Source organism: Podarcis tiliguerta, assembly GCF_965153285.1.
Source record: "Podarcis tiliguerta genome assembly, chromosome: 14".
Classification (NCBI taxonomy): domain Eukaryota; kingdom Metazoa; phylum Chordata; class Lepidosauria; order Squamata; family Lacertidae; genus Podarcis; species Podarcis tiliguerta.
Genome location: NC_139547.1, coordinates 12,199,513 through 12,224,040, shown reverse-complemented (window position 1 = coordinate 12,224,040; position 24,528 = coordinate 12,199,513).

The following is a 24,528-nucleotide window of genomic DNA, read 5'->3' as shown; positions in this document are numbered from 1 at the left end:
AGGTTTGGTGGTCGAAACAGAAGGTTTTTTATCACAGGAAAAGAAATCAGCCCTCGACAACTTAACCGGCAGAAAAAGATTTTTTGAAAAAATCCCTAAGCCCCGGGGTCACAATTTCATCAAAAATCTGGCATTCTGCAAATGACTCAAAAATAGTGCCAAACGGTTGAAAATGCTCCCCTGAAAGGTTTGGTGGTCGAAACAGAAGGCTTTTTATCACAGGAAAAGAAATCAGCCCTCGGCAACTTAACCGTCAGAAAAAGATTTTTTGAAAAAATCCCTAAGCCCCGGGGTCACAATTTCATAAAAAATCTGACTTTCGGCAATTCACTCGAAAATGGTGCCAAAAGGTTGCAAATGCTCCCCTGAAAGGATTGGTGGTCGAAACAGAAGGTTTTTTATCACAGGAAAAGAAATCAGCCCTCGACAACTTAACCGTCAGAAAAAGATTTTTTGAAAAAATCCCTAAGCCCCGGGGTCACAATTTCATAAAAAATCTGACTTTCGGCAATTCACTCAAAAATGGTGCCAAAAGGTTTCAAATGCTCCCCAGAAAGGTTTTTTGGTCGAAACAGAAGGCTTTTTATCACTGGAAAAGAAATCAGCCCTCGACAACTTAACCGGCAGAAAAAGATTTTCTGAAAAAATCCCTAAGCCCCGGGGTCAAAATTTCATCAAAAATCTGGCGTTCTGCAAATGACTCAAAAATGGTGCCAAACGGTTGCAAATGCTCCCCTGAAAGGTTTGGTGGTCGAAACAGAAGGCTTTTTTTCACAGGAAAGGAAATCGGCACTCGACAACTTAACCGGCAGAAAAAGATTTTTTGAAAAAATCCCTAAGCCCCGGGGTCACAATTTCAGCAAAAATCTGACTTTCGGCAATTCACTCAAAAATGGTGCCAAAAGGTTTCAAATGCTCCCCACAAAGGTTTTTTGGTCGAAACAGAAGGCTTTTTATCACAGGAAAAGAAATCAGCCCTCGACAACTTAACCGGCAGAAAAAGATTTTTTGAAAAAATCCCTAAGCCCCGGGGTCACAATTTCATAAAAAATCTAAAGTTCTCCAATTGACTCAAAAATGGTGCCAAACGGTTGCAAATGCTCCCCTGAAAGGTTTGGTGGTCGAAACAGAAGGCTTTTTATCACAGGAAAAGAAATCAGCCCTCGGCAACTTAACCGTCAGAAAAAGATTTTTTGAAAAAACCCCTAAGCCCCGGGGTCACAATTTCATCAAAAATCTGGCGTTCTGCAAATGACTCAAAAATGGTGCCAAACGGTTGCAAATGCTCCCCTGAAAGATTTGGTGGTCGAAACAGAAGGCTTTTTATCACAGGAAAAGAAATCAGCCCTCGACAACTTAACCGGCAGAAAAAGATTTTTTGAAAAAATCCCTAAGCCCCGGGGTCACAATTTCATCAAAAATCTGGCATTCTGCAACGGACTCAAAAATAGTGCCAAACGGTTGCAAATGCTCCCCTGAAAGGTTTGGTGGTCGAAACAGAAGGCTTTTTATCACAGGAAAAGAAATCAGCCCTCGGCAACTTAACCGGCAGAAAAAGATTTTTTGAAAAAATCCCTAAGCCCCGGGGTCACAATTTCATCAAAAATCTGACTTTCGGCAATTCACTCGAAAATGGTGCCAAAAGGTTGCAAATGCTCCCCTGAAAGGATTGGTGGTCGAAACAGAAGGTTTTTTATCACTGGAAAAGAAATCAGCCCTCGACAACTTAACCGGCAGAAAAAGATTTTCTGAAAAAATCCCTAAGCCCCGGGGTCAAAATTTCATCAAAAATCTGGCGTTCTGCAAATGACTCAAAAATGGTGCCAAACGGTTGCAAATGCTCCCCTGAAAGGTTTGGTGGTCGAAACAGAAGGCTTTTTTTCACAGGAAAGGAAATCGGCCCTCGACAACTTAACCGGCAGAAAAAGATTTTTTGAAAAAATCCCTAAGCCCCGGGGTCACAATTTCAGCAAAAATCTGACTTTCGGCAATTCACTCAAAAATGGTGCCAAAAGGTTTCAAATGCTCCCCAGAAAGGTTTGTTGGTCGAAACAGAAGGCTTTTTATCACTGGAAAAGAAATCAGCCCTCGACAACTTAACCGGCAGAAAAAGATTTTTTGAAAAAATCCCTAAGCCCCGGGGTCACAATTTAATCAAAAATCCGAAGTTCTTCAGTTGACTCAAAAATGGTGCCAAACGGTTGCAACTGCTCCCCTGAAAGGTTTGGTGGTCGAAACAGAAGGTTTTTTATCACAGGAAAAGAAATCGGCCCTCGACAACTTAACCGGCAGAAAAAGATTTTTTGAAAAAATCCCTAAGCCCCGGGGTCACAATTTCATAAAAAATCTGAAGTTCTCCAGTTGACTCAAAAATGGTGCCAAACGCTTGCAAATGCTCCCCTGAAAGGTTTGGTGTTCGAAACAGAAGGCTTTTTATCACAGGAAAAGAAATCAGCCCTCGGCAACTTAACCGTCAGAAAAAGATTTTTTGAAAAAATCCCTAAGCCCCGGGGTCACAATTTCATCAAAAATCTGGCGTTCTGCAAATGACTCAAAAATGGTGCCAAACGGTTGCAAATGCTCCCCTGAAAGATTTGGTGGTGGAAACAGAAGGCTTTTTATCACAGGAAAAGAAATCAGCCCTCGACAACTTAACCGTCAGAAAAAGATTTTTTGAAAAAATCCCTAAGCCCCGGGGTCACAATTTCAGCAAAAATCTGACTTTCGGCAATTCACTCGAAAATGGTGCCAAAAGGTTGCAAATGCTCCCCTGAAAGGATTGGTGGTCGAAACAGAAGGTTTTTTATCACTGGAAAAGAAATCAGCCCTCGACAACTTAACCGGCAGAAAAAGATTTTCTGAAAAAATCCCTAAGCCCCGGGGTCAAAATTTCATCAAAAATCTGGCGTTCTGCAAATGACTCAAAAATGGTGCCAAACGGTTGCAAATGCTCCCCTGAAAGGTTTGGTGGTCGAAACAGAAGGCTTTTTTTCACAGGAAAGGAAATCGGCCCTCGACAACTTAACCGGCAGAAAAAGATTTTTTGAAAAAATCCCTAAGCCCCGGGGTCACAATTTCAGCAAAAATCTGACTTTCGGCAATTCACTCAAAAATGGTGCCAAAAGGTTTCAAATGCTCCCCACAAAGGTTTTTTGGTCGAAACAGAAGGCTTTTTATCACTGGAAAAGAAATCAGCCCTCGACAACTTAACCGGCAGAAAAAGATTTTTTGAAAAAATCCCTAAGCCCCGGGGTCACAATTTAATAAAAAATCCGAAGTTCTTCAGTTGACTCAAAAATGGTGCCAAACGCTTGCAAATGCTCCCCTGAAAGGTTTAGTGGTCGAAACAGAAGGCTTTTTATCACAGGAAAAGAAATCAGCCCTCGGCAACTTAACCGTCAGAAAAAGATTTTTTGAAAAAATCCCTAAGCCCCGGGGTCACAATTTCAGCAAAAATCTGACTTTCGGCAATTCACTCGAAAATGGTGACACAAGGTTGCAAATGCTCCCCTGAAAGGTTTGGTGGTCGAAACAGAAGGTTTTTTATCACAGGAAAAGAAATCAGCCCTCGACAACTTAACCGGCAGAAAAAGATTTTTTGAAAAAATCCCTAAGCCCCGGGGTCACAATTTCATAAAAAATCTAAAGTTCTCCAATTGACTCAAAAATGGTGCCAAACGGTTGCAACTGCTCCCCTGAAAGGTTTGGTGGTCGAGACAGAAGGCTTTTTATCACTGGAAAAGAAATCAGCCCTTGACAACTTGACCGGCAGAAAAAGATTTTTTGAAAAAATCCCTAAACCCCGGGGTCACAATTTCATAAAAAATCTAAAGTTCTGCAATTGAATCAAAAAATGGTGCCAAACGCTTCCAAATGCTCCCCTGAAAGGTTTGGTGGTTGAAACAGAAGGCTTTTTTTCACAGGAAAAGAAATCGGCCCTCGACAACTTAACCGGCAGAAAAAGATTTTTTGAAAAAATCCCTAAGCCCCGGGGTCACAATTTCATAAAAAATCTGAAGTTCTCCAGTTGACTCAAAAATGGTGCCAAACGCTTGCAAATGCTCCCCTGAAAGGTTTGGTGTTCGAAACAGAAGGCCTTTTATCACAGGAAAAGAAATCAGCCCTCGGCAACTTAACCGTCAGAAAAAGATTTTTTGAAAAAACCCCTAAGCCACGGGGTCACAATTTCATCAAAAATCTGGCGTTCTGCAAATGACTCAAAAATGGTGCCAAACGGTTGCAAATGCTCCCCTGAAAGATTTGGTGGTCGAAACAGAAGGCTTTTTATCACAGGAAAAGAAATCAGCCCTCGACAACTTAACCGTCAGAAAAATATTTTTTGAAAAAATCCCTAAGCCCCGGGGTTACAATTTCAGCAAAAATCTGACTTTCGGCAATTCACTCAAAAATGGTGCGAAAAGGTTTCAAATGCTCCCCAGAAAGGTTTTTTGGTCGAAACAGAAGGCTTTTTATCACTGGAAAAGAAATCAGCCCTCGACAACTTAACCGGCAGAAAAAGATTTTCTGAAAAAATCCCTAAGCACCGGGGTCAAAATTTCATCAAAAATCTGGCGTTCTGCAAATGACTCAAAAATGGTGCCAAACGGTTGCAAATGCTCCCCTGAAAGATTTGGTGGTCGAAACAGAAGGCTTTTTTATCAAAGGAAGAGAAATCAGCCCTCGACAACTTAACCGGCAGAAAAAGATTTTTTGAAAAAATCCCTAAGCCCCGGGGTCACAATTTCATAAAAAATCTAAAGTTCTCCAATTGACTCAAAAATGGTGCCAAACGGTTGCAACTGCTCCCATGAAAGGTTTGGTGGTCGAGACAGAAGGCTTTTTATCACTGGAAAAGAAATCAGCCCTCGACAACTTAACCGGCAGAAAAAGATTTTTTGAAAAAATCTCTAAGCCCCGGGGTCACAATTTCATCAAAAATCTGACTTTCGGCAATTCACTCGAAAATGGTGCCAAAAGGTTGCAAATGCTCCCCTGAAAGGATTGGTGGTCGAAACAGAAGGTTTTTTATCACAGGAAAAGAAATCAGCCCTCGACAACTTAACCGTCAGAAAAAGATTTTTTGAAAAAATCCCTAAGCCCCGGGGTCACAATTTCATAAAAAATCTGACTTTCGGCAATTCACTCAAAAATGGTGCCAAAAGGTTTCAAATGCTCCCCAGAAAGGTTTTTTGGTCGAAACAGAAGGCTTTTTATCACTGGAAAAGAAATCAGCCCTCGACAACTTAACCGGCAGAAAAAGATTTTCTGAAAAAATCCCTAAGCCCCGGGGTCAAAATTTCATCAAAAATCTGGCGTTCTGCAAATGACTCAAAAATGGTGCCAAACGGTTGCAAATGCTCCCCTGAAAGGTTTGGTGGTCGAAACAGAAGGCTTTTTTTCACAGGAAAGGAAATCGGCCCTCGACAACTTAACCGGCAGAAAAAGATTTTTTGAAAAAATCCCTAAGCCCCGGGGTCACAATTTCAGCAAAAATCTGACTTTCGGCAATTCACTCAAAAATGGTGCCAAAAGGTTTCAAATGCTCCCCACAAAGGTTTTTTGGTCGAAACAGAAGGCTTTTTATCACTGGAAAAGAAATCAGCCCTCGACAACTTAACCGGCAGAAAAAGATTTTTTGAAAAAATCCCTAAGCCCCAGGGTCACAATTTAATAAAAAATCCGAAGTTCTTCAGTTGACTCAAAAATGGTGCCAAACGCTTGCAAATGCTCCCCTGAAAGGTTTAGTGGTCGAAACAGAAGGCTTTTTATCACAGGAAAAGAAATCAGCCCTCGGCAACTTAACCGTCAGAAAAAGGTTTTTTGAAAAAATCCCTAAGCCCCGGGGTCACAATTTCAGCAAAAATCTGACTTTCGGCAATTCACTCGAAAATGGTGCCACAAGGTTGCAAATGCTCCCCTGAAAGGTTTGGTGGTCGAAACAGAAGGTTTTTTATCACAGGAAAAGAAATCAGCCCTCGACAACTTAACCGTCAGAAAAAGATTTTTTGAAAAAATCCCTAAGCCCCGGGGTCACAATTTCATCAAAAATCTGGCATTCTGCAAATGACTCAAAAATAGTGCCAAACGGTTGCAAATGCTCCCCTGAAAGGTTTGGTGGTCGAAACAGAAGGCTTTTTATCACAGGAAAAGAAATCAGCCCTCGGCAACTTAACCGTCAGAAAAAGATTTTTTGAAAAAATCCCTAAGCCCCGGGGTCACAATTTCATAAAAAATCTGACTTTCGGCAATTCACTCAAAAATGGTGCCAAAAGGTTTCAAATGCTCCCCAGAAAGGTTTTTTGGTCGAAACAGAAGGCTTTTTATCACTGGAAAAGAAATCAGCCCTCGACAACTTAACCGGCAGAAAAAGATTTTCTGAAAAAATCCCTAAGCCCCGGGGTCAAAATTTCATCAAAAATCTGGCGTTCTGCAAATGACTCAAAAATGGTGCCAAACGGTTGCAAATGCTCCCCTGAAAGGTTTGGTGGTCGAAACAGAAGGCTTTTTTTCACAGGAAAGGAAATCGGCCCTCGACAACTTAACCGGCAGAAAAAGATTTTTTGAAAAAATCCCTAAGCCCCGGGGTCACAATTTCAGCAAAAATCTGACTTTCGGCAATTCACTCAAAAATGGTGCCAAAAGGTTTCAAATGCTCCCCACAAAGGTTTTTTGGTCGAAACAGAAGGCTTTTTATCACTGGAAAAGAAATCAGCCTCGACAACTTAACCGGCAGAAAAAGATTTTTTGAAAAAATCCCTAAGCCCCGGGGTCACAATTTAATAAAAAATCCGAAGTTCTTCAGTTGACTCAAAAATGCTGCCAAACGCTTGCAAATGCTCCCCTGAAAGGTTTGGTGGTCGAAACAGAAGGCTTTTTATCACAGGAAAAGAAATCAGCCCTCGGCAACTTAACCGTCAGAAAAAGATTTTTTGAAAAAACCCCTAAGCCCCGGGGTCACAATTTCATCAAAAATCTGGCGTTCTGCAAATGACTCAAAAATGGTGCCAAACGGTTGCAAATGCTCCCCTGAAAGATTTGGTGGTTGAGACAGAAGGCTTTTTATCACTGGAAAAGAAATCAGCCCTTGACAACTTGACAGACAGAAAAAGATTTTTTGAAAAAATCCCTAAACCCCGGGGTCACAATTTCATAAAAAATCTAAAGTTCTGCAATTGAATCAAAAATGGTGCCAAACGCTTCCAAATGCTCCCCTGAAAGGTTTGGTGGTTGAAACAGAAGGCTTTTTTTCACAGGAAAAGAAATCGGCCCTCGACAACTTAACCGGCAGAAAAAGATTTTTTGAAAAAATCCCTAAGCCCCGGGGTCACAATTTCATAAAAAATCTGACTTTCGGCAATTCACTCAAAAATGGTGCCAAAAGGTTTCAAATGCTCCCCAGAAAGGTTTTTTGGTCGAAACAGAAGGCTTTTTATCACTGGAAAAGAAATCAGCCCTCGACAACTTAACCGGCAGAAAAAGATTTTCTGAAAAAATCCCTAAGCCCCGGGGTCAAAATTTCATCAAAAATCTGGCGTTCTGCAAATGACTCAAAAATGGTGCCAAACGGTTGCAAATGCTCCCCTGAAAGGTTTGGTGGTCGAAACAGAAGGCTTTTTTTCACAGGAAAGGAAATCGGCCCTCGACAACTTAACCGGCAGAAAAAGATTTTTTGAAAAAATCCCTAAGCCCCGGGGTCACAATTTCAGCAAAAATCTGACTTTCGGCAATTCACTCAAAAATGGTGCCAAACGCTTGCAAATGCTCCCCTGAAAGGTTTAGTGGTCGAAACAGAAGGCTTTTTATCACAGGAAAAGAAATCAGCCCTCGGCAACTTAACCGTCAGAAAAAGGTTTTTTGAAAAAATCCCTAAGCCCCGGGGTCACAATTTCAGCAAAAATCTGACTTTCGGCAATTCACTCGAAAATGGTGCCACAAGGTTGCAAATGCTCCCCTGAAAGGTTTGGTGGTCGAAACAGAAGGTTTTTTATCACAGGAAAAGAAATCAGCCCTCGACAACTTAACCGTCAGAAAAAGATTTTTTGAAAAAATCCCTAAGCCCCGGGGTCACAATTTCATCAAAAATCTGGCATTCTGCAAATGACTCAAAAATAGTGCCAAACGGTTGCAAATGCTCCCCTGAAAGGTTTGGTGGTCGAAACAGAAGGCTTTTTATCACAGGAAAAGAAATCAGCCCTCGGCAACTTAACCGTCAGAAAAAGATTTTTTGAAAAAATCCCTAAGCCCCGGGGTCACAATTTCATAAAAAATCTGACTTTCGGCAATTCACTCAAAAATGGTGCCAAAAGGTTTCAAATGCTCCCCAGAAAGGTTTTTTGGTCGAAACAGAAGGCTTTTTATCACTGGAAAAGAAATCAGCCCTCGACAACTTAACCGGCAGAAAAAGATTTTCTGAAAAAATCCCTAAGCCCCGGGGTCAAAATTTCATCAAAAATCTGGCGTTCTGCAAATGACTCAAAAATGGTGCCAAACGGTTGCAAATGCTCCCCTGAAAGGTTTGGTGGTCGAAACAGAAGGCTTTTTTTCACAGGAAAGGAAATCGGCCCTCGACAACTTAACCGGCAGAAAAAGATTTTTTGAAAAAATCCCTAAGCCCCGGGGTCACAATTTCAGCAAAAATCTGACTTTCGGCAATTCACTCAAAAATGGTGCCAAAAGGTTTCAAATGCTCCCCACAAAGGTTTTTTGGTCGAAACAGAAGGCTTTTTATCACTGGAAAAGAAATCAGCCTCGACAACTTAACCGGCAGAAAAAGATTTTTTGAAAAAATCCCTAAGCCCCGGGGTCACAATTTAATAAAAAATCCGAAGTTCTTCAGTTGACTCAAAAATGGTGCCAAACGCTTGCAAATGCTCCCCTGAAAGGTTTGGTGGTCGAAACAGAAGGCTTTTTATCACAGGAAAAGAAATCAGCCCTCGGCAACTTAACCGTCAGAAAAAGATTTTTTGAAAAAACCCCTAAGCCCCGGGGTCACAATTTCATCAAAAATCTGGCGTTCTGCAAATGACTCAAAAATGGTGCCAAACGGTTGCAAATGCTCCCCTGAAAGATTTGGTGGTCGAGACAGAAGGCTTTTTATCACTGGAAAAGAAATCAGCCCTTGACAACTTGACAGACAGAAAAAGATTTTTTGAAAAAATCCCTAAACCCCGGGGTCACAATTTCATAAAAAATCTAAAGTTCTGCAATTGAATCAAAAATGGTGCCAAACGCTTCCAAATGCTCCCCTGAAAGGTTTGGTGGTTGAAACAGAAGGCTTTTTTTCACAGGAAAAGAAATCGGCCCTCGACAACTTAACCGGCAGAAAAAGATTTTTTGAAAAAATCCCTAAGCCCCGGGGTCACAATTTCATAAAAAATCTGAAGTTCTCCAGTTGACTCAAAAATGGTGCCAAACGCTTGCAAATGCTCCCCTGAAAGGTTTGGTGTTCGAAACAGAAGGCTTTTTATCACAGGAAAAGAAATCAGCCCTCGGCAACTTAACCGTCAGAAAAAGATTTTTTGAAAAAACCCCTAAGCCCCGGGGTCACAATTTCATCAAAAATCTGGCGTTCTGCCTATGACTCAAAAATGGTGCCAAACGGTTGCAAATGCTCCCCTGAAAGATTTGGTGGTCGAAACAGAAGGCTTTTTATCACAGGAAAAGAAATCAGCCCTCGACAACTTAACCGTCAGAAAAAGATTTTTTGAAAAAATCCCTAAGCCCCGGGGTCACAATTTCAGCAAAAATCTGACTTTCGGCAATTCACTCAAAAATGGTGCCAAAAGGTTTCAAATGCTCCCCAGAAAGGTTTTTTGGTCGAAACAGAAGGCTTTTTATCACTGGAAAAGAAATCAGCCCTCGACAACTTAACCGGCAGAAAAAGATTTTCTGAAAAAATCCCTAAGCACCGGGGTCAAAATTTCATCAAAAATCTGGCTTTCTGCAAATGACTCAAAAATGGTGCCAAACGGTTGCAAATGCTCCCCTGAAAGATTTGGTGGTCGAAACAGAAGGCTTTTTTATCAAAGGAAGAGAAATCAGCCCTCGACAACTTAACCGGCAGAAAAAGATTTTTTGAAAAAATCCCTAAGCCCCGGGGTCACAATTTCATAACAAATCTAAAGTTCTCCAATTGACTCAAAAATGGTGCCAAACGGTTGCAACTGCTCCCCTGAAAGGTTTGGTGGTCGAGACAGAAGGCTTTTTATAACTGGAAAAGAAATCAGCCCTTGACAACTTGATCGGCAGAAAAAGATTTTTTGAAAAAATCCCTAAGCCCCGGGGTCACAATTTCATCAAAAATCTGGCGTTCTGCAAATGACTCAAAAATGGTGCCAAACGGTTGCAAATGCTCCCCTGAAAGATTTGGTGGTCGAAACAGAAGGCTTTTTATCACAGGAAAAGAAATCAGCCCTCGACAACTTAACCGGCAGAAAAAGATTTTTTGAAAAAATCCCTAAGCCCCGGGGTCACAATTTCATAAAAAATCTAAAGTTCTCCAATTGACTCAAAAATGGTGCCAAACGGTTGCAACTGCTCCCCTGAAAGGTTTGGTGGTCGAGACAGAAGGCTTTTTATAACTGGAAAAGAAATCAGCCCTTGACAACTTGATCGGCAGAAAAAGATTTTTTGAAAAAATCCCTAAACCCCGGGGTCACAATTTCATAAAAAATCTAAAGTTCTGCAATTGAATCAAAAATGGTGCCTAACGGTTCCAAATGCTCCCCTGAAAGGTTTGGTGGTTGAAACAGAAGGCTTTTTTTCACAGGAAAAGAAATCGGCCCTCGACAACTTAACCGGCAGAAAAAGATTTTTTGAAAAAATCCCTAAGCCCTGGGGTCACAATTTCAGCAAAAATCTGACTTTCGGCAATTCACTCAAAAATGGTGCCAAACGGTTGCAAATGCTCCCCTGAAAGATTTGGTGGTCGAAACAGAAGGCTTTTTATCACAGGAAAAGAAATCAGCCCTCGGCAACTTAACCGTCAGAAAAAGATTTTTTGAAAAAATCCCTAAGCCCTGGGGTCACAATTTCATCAAAAATCTGGCGTTCTGCAAATGACTCAAAAATGGTGCCAAACGGTTGCAAATGCTCCCCTGAAAGATTTGGTGGTCGAAACAGAAGGCTTTTTATCACAGGAAAAGAAATCAGCCCTCGACAACTTAACCGGCAGAAAAAGATTTTTTGAAAAAATCCCTAAGCCCCGGGGTCACAATTTCATAAAAAATCTAAAGTTCTCCAATTGACTCAAAAATGGTGCCAAACGGTTGCAACTGCTCCCCTGAAAGGTTTGGTGGTCGAAACAGAAGGTTTTTTATCACAGGAAAAGAAAGCAGCCCTCGACAACTTAACCGGCAGAAAAATATTTTTTGAGAAAATCCCTCAGCCCCGGGGCAACAATTTCATAAAAAATCTGAAGTTCTCCAGTTGACTCAAAAATGGTGCCAAACGCTTGCAAATGCTCCCCTGAAAGGTTTGGTGTTCGAAACAGAAGGCTTTTTATCACAGGAAAAGAAATCAGCCCTCGACAACTTAACCGTCAGAAAAAGATTTTTTGAAAAAATCCCTAAGCCCCGGGGTCACAATTTCAGCAAAAATCTGACTTTCGGCAATTCACTCGAAAATGGTGCCAAAAGGTTGCAAATGCTCCCCTGAAAGGATTGGTGGTCGAAACAGAAGGTTTTTTATCACTGGAAAAGAAATCAGCCCTCGACAACTTAACCGGCAGAAAAAGATTTTCTGAAAAAATCCCTAAGCCCCGGGGTCAAAATTTCATCAAAAATCTGGCGTTCTGCAAATGACTCAAAAATGGTGCCAAACGGTTGCAAATGCTCCCCTGAAAGGTTTGGTGGTCGAAACAGAAGGCTTTTTTTCACAGGAAAGGAAATCGGCCCTCGACAACTTAACCGGCAGAAAAAGATTTTTTGAAAAAATCCCTAAGCCCCGGGGTCACAATTTCAGCAAAAATCTGACTTTCGGCAATTCACTCAAAAATGGTGCCAAAAGGTTTCAAATGCTCCCCACAAAGGTTTTTTGGTCGAAACAGAAGGCTTTTTATCACTGGAAAAGAAATCAGCCCTCGGCAACTTAACCGTCAGAAAAAGATTTTTTGAAAAAATCCCTAAGCCCCGGGGTCACAATTTCAGCAAAAATCTGACTTTCGGCAATTCACTCGAAAATGGTGACACAAGGTTGCAAATGCTCCCCTGAAAGGTTTGGTGGTCGAAACAGAAGGTTTTTTATCACAGGAAAAGAAATCAGCCCTCGACAACTTAACCGGCAGAAAAAGATTTTTTGAAAAAATCCCTAAGCCCCGGGGTCACAATTTCATAAAAAATCTAAAGTTCTCCAATTGACTCAAAAATGGTGCCAAACGGTTGCAACTGCTCCCCTGAAAGGTTTGGTGGTCGAGACAGAAGGCTTTTTATCACTGGAAAAGAAATCAGCCCTTGACAACTTGACCGGCAGAAAAAGATTTTTTGAAAAAATCCCTAAACCCCGGGGTCACAATTTCATAAAAAATCTAAAGTTCTGCAATTGAATCAAAAATGGTGCCAAACGCTTCCAAATGCTCCCCTGAAAGGTTTGGTGGTTGAAACAGAAGGCTTTTTTTCACAGGAAAAGAAATCGGCCCTCGACAACTTAACCGGCAGAAAAAGATTTTTTGAAAAAATCCCTAAGCCCCGGGGTCACAATTTCATAAAAAATCTGAAGTTCTCCAGTTGACTCAAAAATGGTGCCAAACGCTTGCAAATGCTCCCCTGAAAGGTTTGGTGTTCGAAACAGAAGGCCTTTTATCACAGGAAAAGAAATCAGCCCTCGGCAACTTAACCGTCAGAAAAAGATTTTTTGAAAAAATCCCTAAGCCCCGGGGTCACAATTTCAGCAAAAATCTGACTTTCGGCAATTCACTCAAAAATGGTGCCAAAAGGTTTCAAATGCTCCCCAGAAAGGTTTTTTGGTCGAAACAGAAGGCTTTTTATCACTGGAAAAGAAATCAGCCCTCGACAACTTAACCGGCAGAAAAAGATTTTCTGAAAAAATCCCTAAGCACCGGGGTCAAAATTTCATCAAAAATCTGGCGTTCTGCAAATGACTCAAAAATGGTGCCAAACGGTTGCAAATGCTCCCCTGAAAGATTTGGTGGTCGAAACAGAAGGCTTTTTTATCAAAGGAAGAGAAATCAGCCCTCGACAACTTAACCGGCAGAAAAAGATTTTTTGAAAAAATCCCTAAGCCCCGGGGTCACAATTTCATAAAAAATCTAAAGTTCTCCAATTGACTCAAAAATGGTGCCAAACGGTTGCAACTGCTCCCATGAAAGGTTTGGTGGTCGAGACAGAAGGCTTTTTATCACTGGAAAAGAAATCAGCCCTCGACAACTTAACCGGCAGAAAAAGATTTTTTGAAAAAATCTCTAAGCCCCGGGGTCACAATTTCATCAAAAATCTGACTTTCGGCAATTCACTCGAAAATGGTGCCAAAAGGTTGCAAATGCTCCCCTGAAAGGATTGGTGGTCGAAACAGAAGGTTTTTTATCACAGGAAAAGAAATCAGCCCTCGACAACTTAACCGTCAGAAAAAGATTTTTTGAAAAAATCCCTAAGCCCCGGGGTCACAATTTCATAAAAAATCTGACTTTCGGCAATTCACTCAAAAATGGTGCCAAAAGGTTTCAAATGCTCCCCAGAAAGGTTTTTTGGTCGAAACAGAAGGCTTTTTATCACTGGAAAAGAAATCAGCCCTCGACAACTTAACCGGCAGAAAAAGATTTTCTGAAAAAATCCCTAAGCCCCGGGGTCAAAATTTCATAAAAAATCTGGCGTTCTGCAAATGACTCAAAAATGGTGCCAAACGGTTGCAAATGCTCCCCTGAAAGGTTTGGTGGTCGAAACAGAAGGCTTTTTTTCACAGGAAAGGAAATCGGCCCTCGACAACTTAACCGTCAGAAAAAGATTTTTTGAAAAAATCCCTAAGCCCCGGGGTCACAATTTCAGCAAAAATCTGACTTTCGGCAATTCACTCGAAAATGGTGCCACAAGGTTGCAAATGCTCCCCTGAAAGGTTTGGTGGTCGAAACAGAAGGTTTTTTATCACAGGAAAAGAAATCAGCCCTCGACAACTTAACCGTCAGAAAAAGATTTTTTGAAAAAATCCCTAAGCCCCGGGGTCACAATTTCATCAAAAATCTGGCATTCTGCAAATGACTCAAAAATAGTGCCAAACGGTTGCAAATGCTCCCCTGAAAGGTTTGGTGGTCGAAACAGAAGGCTTTTTATCACAGGAAAAGAAATCAGCCCTCGGCAACTTAACCGTCAGAAAAAGATTTTTTGAAAAAATCCCTAAGCCCCGGGGTCACAATTTCATAAAAAATCTGACTTTCGGCAATTCACTCAAAAATGGTGCCAAACGGTTTCAAATGCTCCCCAGAAAGGTTTTTTGGTCGAAACAGAAGGCTTTTTATCACTGGAAAAGAAATCAGCCCTCGACAACTTAACCGGCAGAAAAAGATTTTCTGAAAAAATCCCTAAGCCCCGGGGTCACAATTTCAGCAAAAATCTGACTTTCGGCAATTCACTCAAAAATGGTGCCAAAAGGTTTCAAATGCTCCCCACAAAGGTTTTTTGGTCGAAACAGAAGGCTTTTTATCACTGGAAAAGAAATCAGCCTCGACAACTTAACCGGCAGAAAAAGATTTTTTGAAAAAATCCCTAAGCCCCGGGGTCACAATTTAATAAAAAATCCGAAGTTCTTCAGTTGACTCAAAAATGGTGCCAAACGCTTGCAAATGCTCCCCTGAAAGGTTTGGTGGTCGAAACAGAAGGCTTTTTTTCACAGGAAAGGAAATCGGCCCTCGGCAACTTAACCGTCAGAAAAAGATTTTTTGAAAAAACCCCTAAGCCCCGGGGTCACAATTTCATCAAAAATCTGGCGTTCTGCAAATGACTCAAAAATGGTGCCAAACGGTTGCAAATGCTCCCCTGAAAGATTTGGTGGTCGAGACAGAAGGCTTTTTATCACTGGAAAAGAAATCAGCCCTTGACAACTTGACCGACAGAAAAAGATTTTTTGAAAAAATCCCTAAACCCCGGGGTCACAATTTCATAAAAAATCTAAAGTTCTGCAATTGAATCAAAAATGGTGCCAAACGCTTCCAAATGCTCCCCTGAAAGGTTTGGTGGTTGAAACAGAAGGCTTTTTTTCACAGGAAAAGAAATCGGCCCTCGACAACTTAACCGGCAGAAAAAGATTTTTTGAAAAAATCCCTAAGCCCCGGGGTCACAATTTAATAAAAAATCCGAAGTTCTTCAGTTGACTCAAAAATGGTGCCAAACGCTTGCAAATGCTCCCCTGAAAGGTTTGGTGGTCGAAACAGAAGGCTTTTTATCACAGGAAAAGAAATCAGCCCTCGGCAACTTAACCGTCAGAAAAAGATTTTTTGAAAAAACCCCTAAGCCCCGGGGTCACAATTTCATCAAAAATCTGGCGTTCTGCCTATGACTCAAAAATGGTGCCAAACGGTTGCAAATGCTCCCCTGAAAGATTTGGTGGTCGAAACAGAAGGCTTTTTATCACAGGAAAAGAAATCAGCCCTCGACAACTTAACCGTCAGAAAAAGATTTTTTGAAAAAATCCCTAAGCCCCGGGGTCACAATTTCAGCAAAAATCTGACTTTCGGCAATTCACTCAAAAATGGTGCCAAAAGGTTTCAAATGCTCCCCAGAAAGGTTTTTTGGTCGAAACAGAAGGCTTTTTATCACTGGAAAAGAAATCAGCCCTCGACAACTTAACCGGCAGAAAAAGATTTTCTGAAAAAATCCCTAAGCACCGGGGTCAAAATTTCATCAAAAATCTGGCGTTCTGCAAATGACTCAAAAATGGTGCCAAACGGTTGCAAATGCTCCCCTGAAAGATTTGGTGGTCGAAACAGAAGGCTTTTTTATCAAAGGAAGAGAAATCAGCCCTCGACAACTTAACCGGCAGAAAAAGATTTTTTGAAAAAATCCCTAAGCCCCGGGGTCACAATTTCATAAAAAATCTAAAGTTCTCCAATTGACTCAAAAATGGTGCCAAACGGTTGCAACTGCTCCCCTGAAAGGTTTGGTGGTCGAGACAGAAGGCTTTTTATAACTGGAAAAGAAATCAGCCCTTGACAACTTGATCGGCAGAAAAAGATTTTTTGAAAAAATCCCTAAGCCCCGGGGTCACAATTTCATCAAAAATCTGGCGTTCTGCAAATGACTCAAAAATGGTGCCAAACGGTTGCAAATGCTCCCCTGAAAGATTTGGTGGTCGAAACAGAAGGCTTTTTATCACAGGAAAAGAAATCAGCCCTCGACAACTTAACCGGCAGAAAAAGATTTTTTGAAAAAATCCCTAAGCCCCGGGGTCACAATTTCATAAAAAATCTAAAGTTCTCCAATTGACTCAAAAATGGTGCCAAACGGTTGCAACTGCTCCCCTGAAAGGTTTGGTGGTCGAGACAGAAGGCTTTTTATAACTGGAAAAGAAATCAGCCCTTGACAACTTGATCGGCAGAAAAAGATTTTTTGAAAAAATCCCTAAACCCCGGGGTCACAATTTCATAAAAAATCTAAAGTTCTGCAATTGAATCAAAAATGGTGCCTAACGGTTCCAAATGCTCCCCTGAAAGGTTTGGTGGTTGAAACAGAAGGCTTTTTTTCACAGGAAAAGAAATCGGCCCTCGACAACTTAACCGGCAGAAAAAGATTTTTTGAAAAAATCCCTAAGCCCTGGGGTCACAATTTCAGCAAAAATCTGACTTTCGGCAATTCACTCAAAAATGGTGCCAAACGGTTGCAAATGCTCCCCTGAAAGATTTGGTGGTCGAAACAGAAGGCTTTTTATCACAGGAAAAGAAATCAGCCCTCGGCAACTTAACCGTCAGAAAAAGATTTTTTGAAAAAACCCCTAAGCCCCGGGGTCACAATTTCATCAAAAATCTGGCGTTCTGCAAATGACTCAAAAATGGTGCCAAACGGTTGCAAATGCTCCCCTGAAAGATTTGGTGGTCGAAACAGAAGGCTTTTTATCACAGGAAAAGAAATCAGCCCTCGACAACTTAACCGGCAGAAAAAGATTTTTTGAAAAAATCCCTAAGCCCCGGGGTCACAATTTCATAAAAAATCTAAAGTTCTCCAATTGACTCAAAAATGGTGCCAAACGGTTGCAACTGCTCCCCTGAAAGGTTTGGTGGTCGAAACAGAAGGTTTTTTATCACAGGAAAAGAAAGCAGCCCTCGACAACTTAACCGGCAGAAAAATATTTTTTGAAAAAATCCCTCAGCCCCGGGGCAACAATTTCATAAAAAATCTGAAGTTCTCCAGTTGACTCAAAAATGGTGCCAAACGCTTGCAAATGCTCCCCTGAAAGGTTTGGTGTTCGAAACAGAAGGCTTTTTATCACAGGAAAAGAAATCAGCCCTCGGCAACTTAACCGTCAGAAAAAGATTTTTTGAAAAAATCCCTAAGCCCCGGGGTCACAATTTCAGCAAAAATCTGACTTTCGCCAATTCACTCGAAAATGCTGCCACAAGGTTGCAAATGCTCCCCTGAAAGGTTTGGTGGTCGAAACAGAAGGTTTTTTATCACAGGAAAAGAAATAAGCCGTCGACAACTTAACCGGCAGAAAAAGATTTTTTGAAAAAATCCCTAAGCCCCGGGGTCACAATTTCATCAAAAATCTGGCATTCTGCAAATGACTCAAAAATAGTGCCAAACGGTTGCAAATGCTCCCCTGAAAGGTTTGGTGGTCGAAACAGAAGGCTTTTTATCACAGGAAAAGAAATCAGCCCTCGGCAACTTAACCGTCAGAAAAAGATTTTTTGAAAAAATCCCTAAGCCCCGGGGTCACAATTTCATAAAAAATCTGACTTTCGGCAATTCACTCGAAAATGGTGCCAAAAGGTTGCAAATGCTCCCCTGAAAGGATTGGTGGTCGAAACAGAAGGTTTTTTATCACAGGAAAAGAAATCAGCCCTCGACAACTTAACCGTCAGAAAAAGATTTTTTGAAAAAATCCCTAAGCCCCGGGGTCACAATTTCATAAAAAATCTGACTTTCGGCAATTCACTCAAAAATGGTGCCAAAAGGTTTCAAATGCTCCCCTAAAAGGTTTGGTGGTCGAAACAGAAGGCTTTTTATCACAGGAAAAGAAATCAGCCCTCGACAACTTAAACGGCAGAAAAATATTTTTTGAAAAAATCCCTAAGCCCCGGGGTCACAATTTCATCAAAAATCTGGCGTTCTGCAAATGACTCAAAAATGGTGCCAAACGGTTGCAAATGCTCCCCTGAAAGGTTTGGTGGTCGAAACAGAAGGCTTTTTATCACAGGAAAAGAAATCAGCCCTCGGCAACTTAACCGGCAGAAAAAGATTTTTTGAAAAAACCCCTAAGCCCCGGGGTCACAATTTCATCAAAAATCTGGCGTTCTGCAAATGACTCAAAAATGGTCAGGTTTCGTACGTAGCAGAGCAGCTCCCTCGCTGCGATCTATTGAAAGTCATCCCTCGACACTCCTGACAAGATGTCTCGGGAAGTGTGCTGTCTCCCCGGGGCTAAGATCCAAGATGTAACTGAACGACTGCAAGGAATCATAAAACCCACTGACAAATACCCCTTCCTCTTGGTTCATGTGGGAACCAATGACACTGCAAGCAATAGCCTCCAGAAGATCAAAAGAGACTACGAGGCTCTGGGCAGGAAATTGAAGCAATTAAATGCACAAATCGTCATCTCATCTGTCCTCCCAGTTGAACGACGTGGCCCAGGGAGAGAGAGGAAAATAGTGGAAGTAAACAGCTGGCTTCGCAAATGGTGTAAACAGGAACGGTTTGGGTTCTTAGATCACGGACTGCAGTTTCTTGAGGATGGACTTCTGGCAAGCGATGGGCTGCACCTCACAACGGTTGGGAGGAATGTTTTTGCCAAAAAACTAAGAAACCTCATCAGGAGGGCTTTAAACTGACTAATGTGGGGGAGGGAGACAGTGCTCCTGAAGGTAGGAGTCTATTAATTGATGAAGATGATCATCCAAATGTCATAGACCAAATGGAGCAAACAGCAAGCAGACCTAGTGGTGGGAGGAAAAAATCCTTAAATAAGAGACACGGGGGAATGACTAATGGACTTCAATGTCTGTACACTAATGCACAAAGCATGGGAAATAAACAAGATGAGCTTGAGCTCTTGGTACAGCAAACTAAATATGACATAATAGGCATCACTGAAACCTGGTGGGATAAGTCCCACGATTGGAATGTAAAAATGGAGGGATACAATCTATTTCAGAGAAACAGACCAGACAAGAAAGGAGGAGGAGTGGGGTTATATGTCAGGGATGTGTATACCTGTGAAGAGATCCAAGATTTAGAACCTCAAAGCCAAAGTGAGAGCATTTGGGTCAAAATTAAGGGAGAGAAGAATAATAGTGACCTCATTGTGGGAGTTTACTATAGATCCCCAAGCCAAACGGAGGACATAGATGATGCCTTCCTGGAACAGATGGCCAAGCATGCAAAAGGAAGGGAGATAGTAGTAATGGGGGACTTCAATTACCCAGATATTTGTTGGATGTCAAACTCAGCCAAGAGCATAAGGTCAAACAGATTCCTCACTGGCCTTGCAGACAACTTCATTGTCCAGAAAGTGGGAGAAGCAACAAGAGGAACAGCCATTTTAGATCTGGTCCTAACCAATGTCGATGACCTGGTTAATGGGGTAGAAGTGGAAGGATCATTAGGCGCAAGTGATCATGCTCTTCTGAAGTTTACTATACAACGGAAAGGAGCAGCCAAGCATACTAGGACTCAATTTCTTGACTTCAAGAAAGCCGACTTCATAAAACTTAGGGAAGTGCTGGGTGAGATCCCATGGACAGTAATACTAAAAGGAAAGGGAGTTCATGATGGCTGGGAGTTTGTTAAGAGGGAGATAGTAAAAGCACAACTTCAGGCAATACCAATGAGACGGAAACATGGAAGGTGCCTAAAGAAGCCAGGGTGGCTATCTAAAGAACTTTTAACTGAGTTAAGATTAAAAAAGGATGTGTACAAAAAATGGAAAAGGGGGGAAACCACCAAAGAGGAATTCAAACAAATAGCCAGCACGTGTAGACACAAAGTCAGAAAAGCTAAAGCACAGAATGAACTCAGGCTTGCTAGAGAGGTTAAAAGCAACAAAAAAGGCTTCTATGGGTATGTTCGTAGCAAAAGGAAGAACAAAGAAACAGTGGGGTCACTCAGAGGAGAAGATGGTGAAATGCAAACAGGGGACACAGAAAGGGCTGAACTCCTCAATGCCTTCTTTGCCTCAGTCTTCTCCGATAAAGAAAACAATGCCCGACCTGAAGAATTTGGAGGAAATGATTCAGCAGAGGAAACACAGCCCAGAATAACTAAGGAGATAGTACAAGAATACTTGGCTAGTTTAGATGTATTCAAGTCTCCAGGGCCAGATGAACTGCATCCAAGAGTATTAAAAGAACTGGCAGATGTGATCTCAGAACCACTGGCAGTCATCTTTGAGAATTCCTGGAGAACAGGCGAAGTCCCGGCAGACTGGAGGAGGGCAAATGTTGTCCCTATTTTCAAAAAGGGGAAAAGAGAGGACCCAAATAATTACCGCCCAGTCAGTCTGACATCAATACCAGGGAAGATTCTGGAGCAGATCATTAAGCAAACAATCTGTGAGCACCTAGAAAGGAATGCTGTGATCACCAATAGTCAGCATGGATTTCTGAAAAATAAGTCATGTCAGACTAACCTGATCTCATTTTTTGACAGAATTACAAGCCTGGTAGATGAAGGGAACGCAGTGGATGTAGTCTACCTTGATTTCAGCAAGGCATTTGACAAGGTGCCCCATGATATTCTTGTAAAGAAGCTGGTAAAATGCGGTCTTGACTATGCTACCACTCAGTGGATTTGTAACTGGCTGACTGACCGGACCCAAAGGGTGCTCATCAATGGTTCCTCTTCATCCTGGAGAAGAGTGACTAGTGGGGTGCCACAGGGTTCTGTCTTGGGCCCGGTCTTATTCAACATCTTTATCAACGATTTGGATGATGGACTCAAGGGCATCCTGATCAAATTTGCAGATGACACCAAACTGGGAGGGGTGGCTAACACCCCAGAAGACAGGATCACACTTCAAAACGACCTTGACAGATTAGAGAACTGGGCCAAAACAAACAAGATGAATTTTAACAGGGAGAAATGTAAAGTATTGCACTTGGGCAAAAAAAATGAGAGGCACAAATACAAGATGGGTGACACCTGGATTGAGAGCAGTACATGTGAAAAGGATCTAGGAGTCTTGGTTGACCACAAACTTGACATGAGCCAACAGTGCGACGCGGCAGCTAAAAAAGCCAATGCAATTCTGGGCTGCATCAATAGGAGTATAGCATCTAGATCAAGGGAAGTTATAGTGCCACTGTATTCTGCTCTGGTCAGACCTCACCTGGAGTACTGTGTCCAGTTCTGGGCACCACAGTTCAAGAAGGACACTGACAAACTAGAACGTGTCCAGAGGAGGGCAACCAAAATGGTCAAAGGCCTGGAAACAATGCCTTATGAGGATCGGCTAAGGGAGCTGGGCATGTTTAGCCAGGAGAAGAGGAGGTTAAGGGGTGATATGATAGCCATGTTCAAATATATAAAAGGATGTCACATAGAGGAGGGAGAAAGGTTGTTTTCTGCTGCTCCAGAGAAGCGGACACGGAGCAATGGATACAAACTACAAGAAAGAAGATTCCACCTAAACATTAGGAAGAACTTCCTGACAGTAAGAGCTGTTCGACAGTGGAATTTGCTGCCAAGGAGTGTGGTGGAGTCTCCTTCTTTGGAGGTCTTTAAGCAGAGGCTTGACAACCATATGTCAGGAGTGCTCTGATGGTGTTTCCTGCTTGGCAGGGGGTTGGACTCGATGACCCTTGTGGTCTCTTCCAACTCTATGATTCTATGATTCTATGATTCTATGGTGCCAAACGGTTGCAAATGCTCCCCTGAAAGATTTGGTGGTCGAAACAGAAGGCTTTTTATCACAGGAAAAGAAATCAGCCCTCGACAACTTAACCGGCAGAAAAAGATTTTTTGAAAAAATCCCTAAGCCCCGGGGTCACAATTTCATAAAAAATCTAAAGTTCTCCAATTGACTCAAAAATGGTGCCAAACGGTTGCAACTGCTCCCCTGAAAGGTTTGGTGGTCGAAACAGAAGGTTTTTTATCACAGGAAAAGAAATCGGCCCTCGACAACTTAACCGGCAGAAAAAGATTTTTTGAAAAAATCCCTAAGCCCCGGGGTCACAATTTCATAAAAAATCTGAAGTTCTCCAGTTTACTCAAAAATGGTGCCAAACGCTTGCAAATGCTCCCCTGAAAGGTTTGGTGTTCGAAACAGAAGGCTTTTTATCACAGGAAAAGAAATCAGCCCTCGGCAACTTAACCGTCAGAAAAAGATTTTTTGAAAAAATCCCTAAGCCCCGGGGTCACAGTTTCATCAAAAATCTGGCGTTCTGCAAATGACTCAAAAATGGTGCCAAACGGTTGCAAATGCTCCCCTGAAAGATTTGGTGGTCGAAACAGAAGGGTTTTTATCACAGGAAAAGAAATCAGCCCTCGACAACTTAACCGTCAGAAAAAGATTTTTTGAAAAAATCCCTAAGCCCCGGGGTCACAATTTCAGCAAAAATCTGACTTTCGGCAATTCACTCGAAAATGGTGCCAAAAGGTTGCAAATGCTCCCCTGAAAGGATTGGTGGTCGAAACAGAAGGTTTTTTATCACTGGAAAAGAAATCAGCCCTCGACAACTTAACCGGCAGAAAAAGATTTTCTGAAAAAATCCCTAAGCCCCGGGGTCAAAATTTCATCAAAAATCTGGCGTTCTGCAAATGACTCAAAAATGGTGCCAAACGGTTGCAAATGCTCCCCTGAAAGGTTTGGTGGTCGAAACAGAAGGCTTTTTTTCACAGGAAAGGAAATCGGCCCTCGACAACTTAACCGGCAGAAAAAGATTTTTTGAAAAAATCCCTAAGCCCCGGGGTCACAATTTCAGCAAAAATCTGACTTTCGGCAATTCACTCAAAAATGGTGCCAAAAGGTTTCAAATGCTCCCCACAAAGGTTTTTTGGTCGAAACAGAAGGCTTTTTATCACTGGAAAAGAAATCAGCCCTCGACAACTTAACCGGCAGAAAAAGATTTTTTGAAAAAATCCCTAAGCCCCGGGGTCACAATTTAATAAAAAATCCGAAGTTCTTCAGTTGACTCAAAAATGGTGCCAAACGCTTGCAAATGCTCCCCTGAAAGGTTTAGTGGTCGAAACAGAAGGCTTTTTATCACAGGAAAAGAAATCAGCCCTCGGCAACTTAAACGTCAGAAAAAGATTTTTTGAAAAAATCCCTAAGCCCCGGGGTCACAATTTCAGCAAAAATCTGACTTTCGGCAATTCACTCGAAAATGGTGCCACAAGGTTGCAAATGCTCCCCTGAAAGGTTTGGTGGTCGAAACAGAAGGTTTTTTATCACAGGAAAAGAAATCAGCCCTCGACAACTTAACCGGCAGAAAAAGATTTTTTGAAAAAATCCCTAAGCCCCGGGGTCACAATTTCATCAAAAATCTGGCATTCTGCAAATGACTCAAAAATAGTGCCAAACGGTTGCAAATGCTCCCCTGAAAGGTTTGGTGGTCGAAACAGAAGGCTTTTTATCACAGGAAAAGAAATCAGCCCTCGGCAACTTAACCGTCAGAAAAAGATTTTTTGAAAAAATCCCTAAGCCCCGGGGTCACAATTTCATCAAAAATCTGACTTTCGGCAATTCACTCAAAAATGGTGCCAAAAGGTTTCAAATGCTCCCCAGAAAGGTTTTTTGGTCGAAACAGAAGGCTTTTTATCACTGGAAAAGAAATCAGCCCTCGACAACTTAACCGGCAGAAAAAGATTTTCTGAAAAAATCCCTAAGCCCCGGGGTCAAAATTTCATCAAAAATCTGGCGTTCTGCAAATGACTCAAAAATGGTGCCAAACGGTTGCAAATGCTCCCCTGAAAGGTTTGGTGGTCGAAACAGAAGGCTTTTTTTCACAGGAAAGGAAATCGGCCCTCGACAACTTAACCGGCAGAAAAAGATTTTTTGAAAAAATCCCTAAGCCCCGGGGTCACAATTTCAGCAAAAATCTGACTTTCGGCAATTCACTCAAAAATGGTGCCAAAAGGTTTCAAATGCTCCCCACAAAGGTTTTTTGGTCGAAACAGAAGGCTTTTTATCACTGGAAAAGAAATCAGCCCTCGACAACTTAACCGGCAGAAAAAGATTTTTTGAAAAAATCCCTAAGCCCCGGGGTCACAATTTAATAAAAAATCCGAAGTTCTTCAGTTGACTCAAAAATGGTGCCAAACGCTTGCAAATGCTCCCCTGAAAGGTTTAGTGGTCGAAACAGAAGGCTTTTTATCACAGGAAAAGAAATCAGCCCTCGGCAACTTAAACGTCAGAAAAAGATTTTTTGAAAAA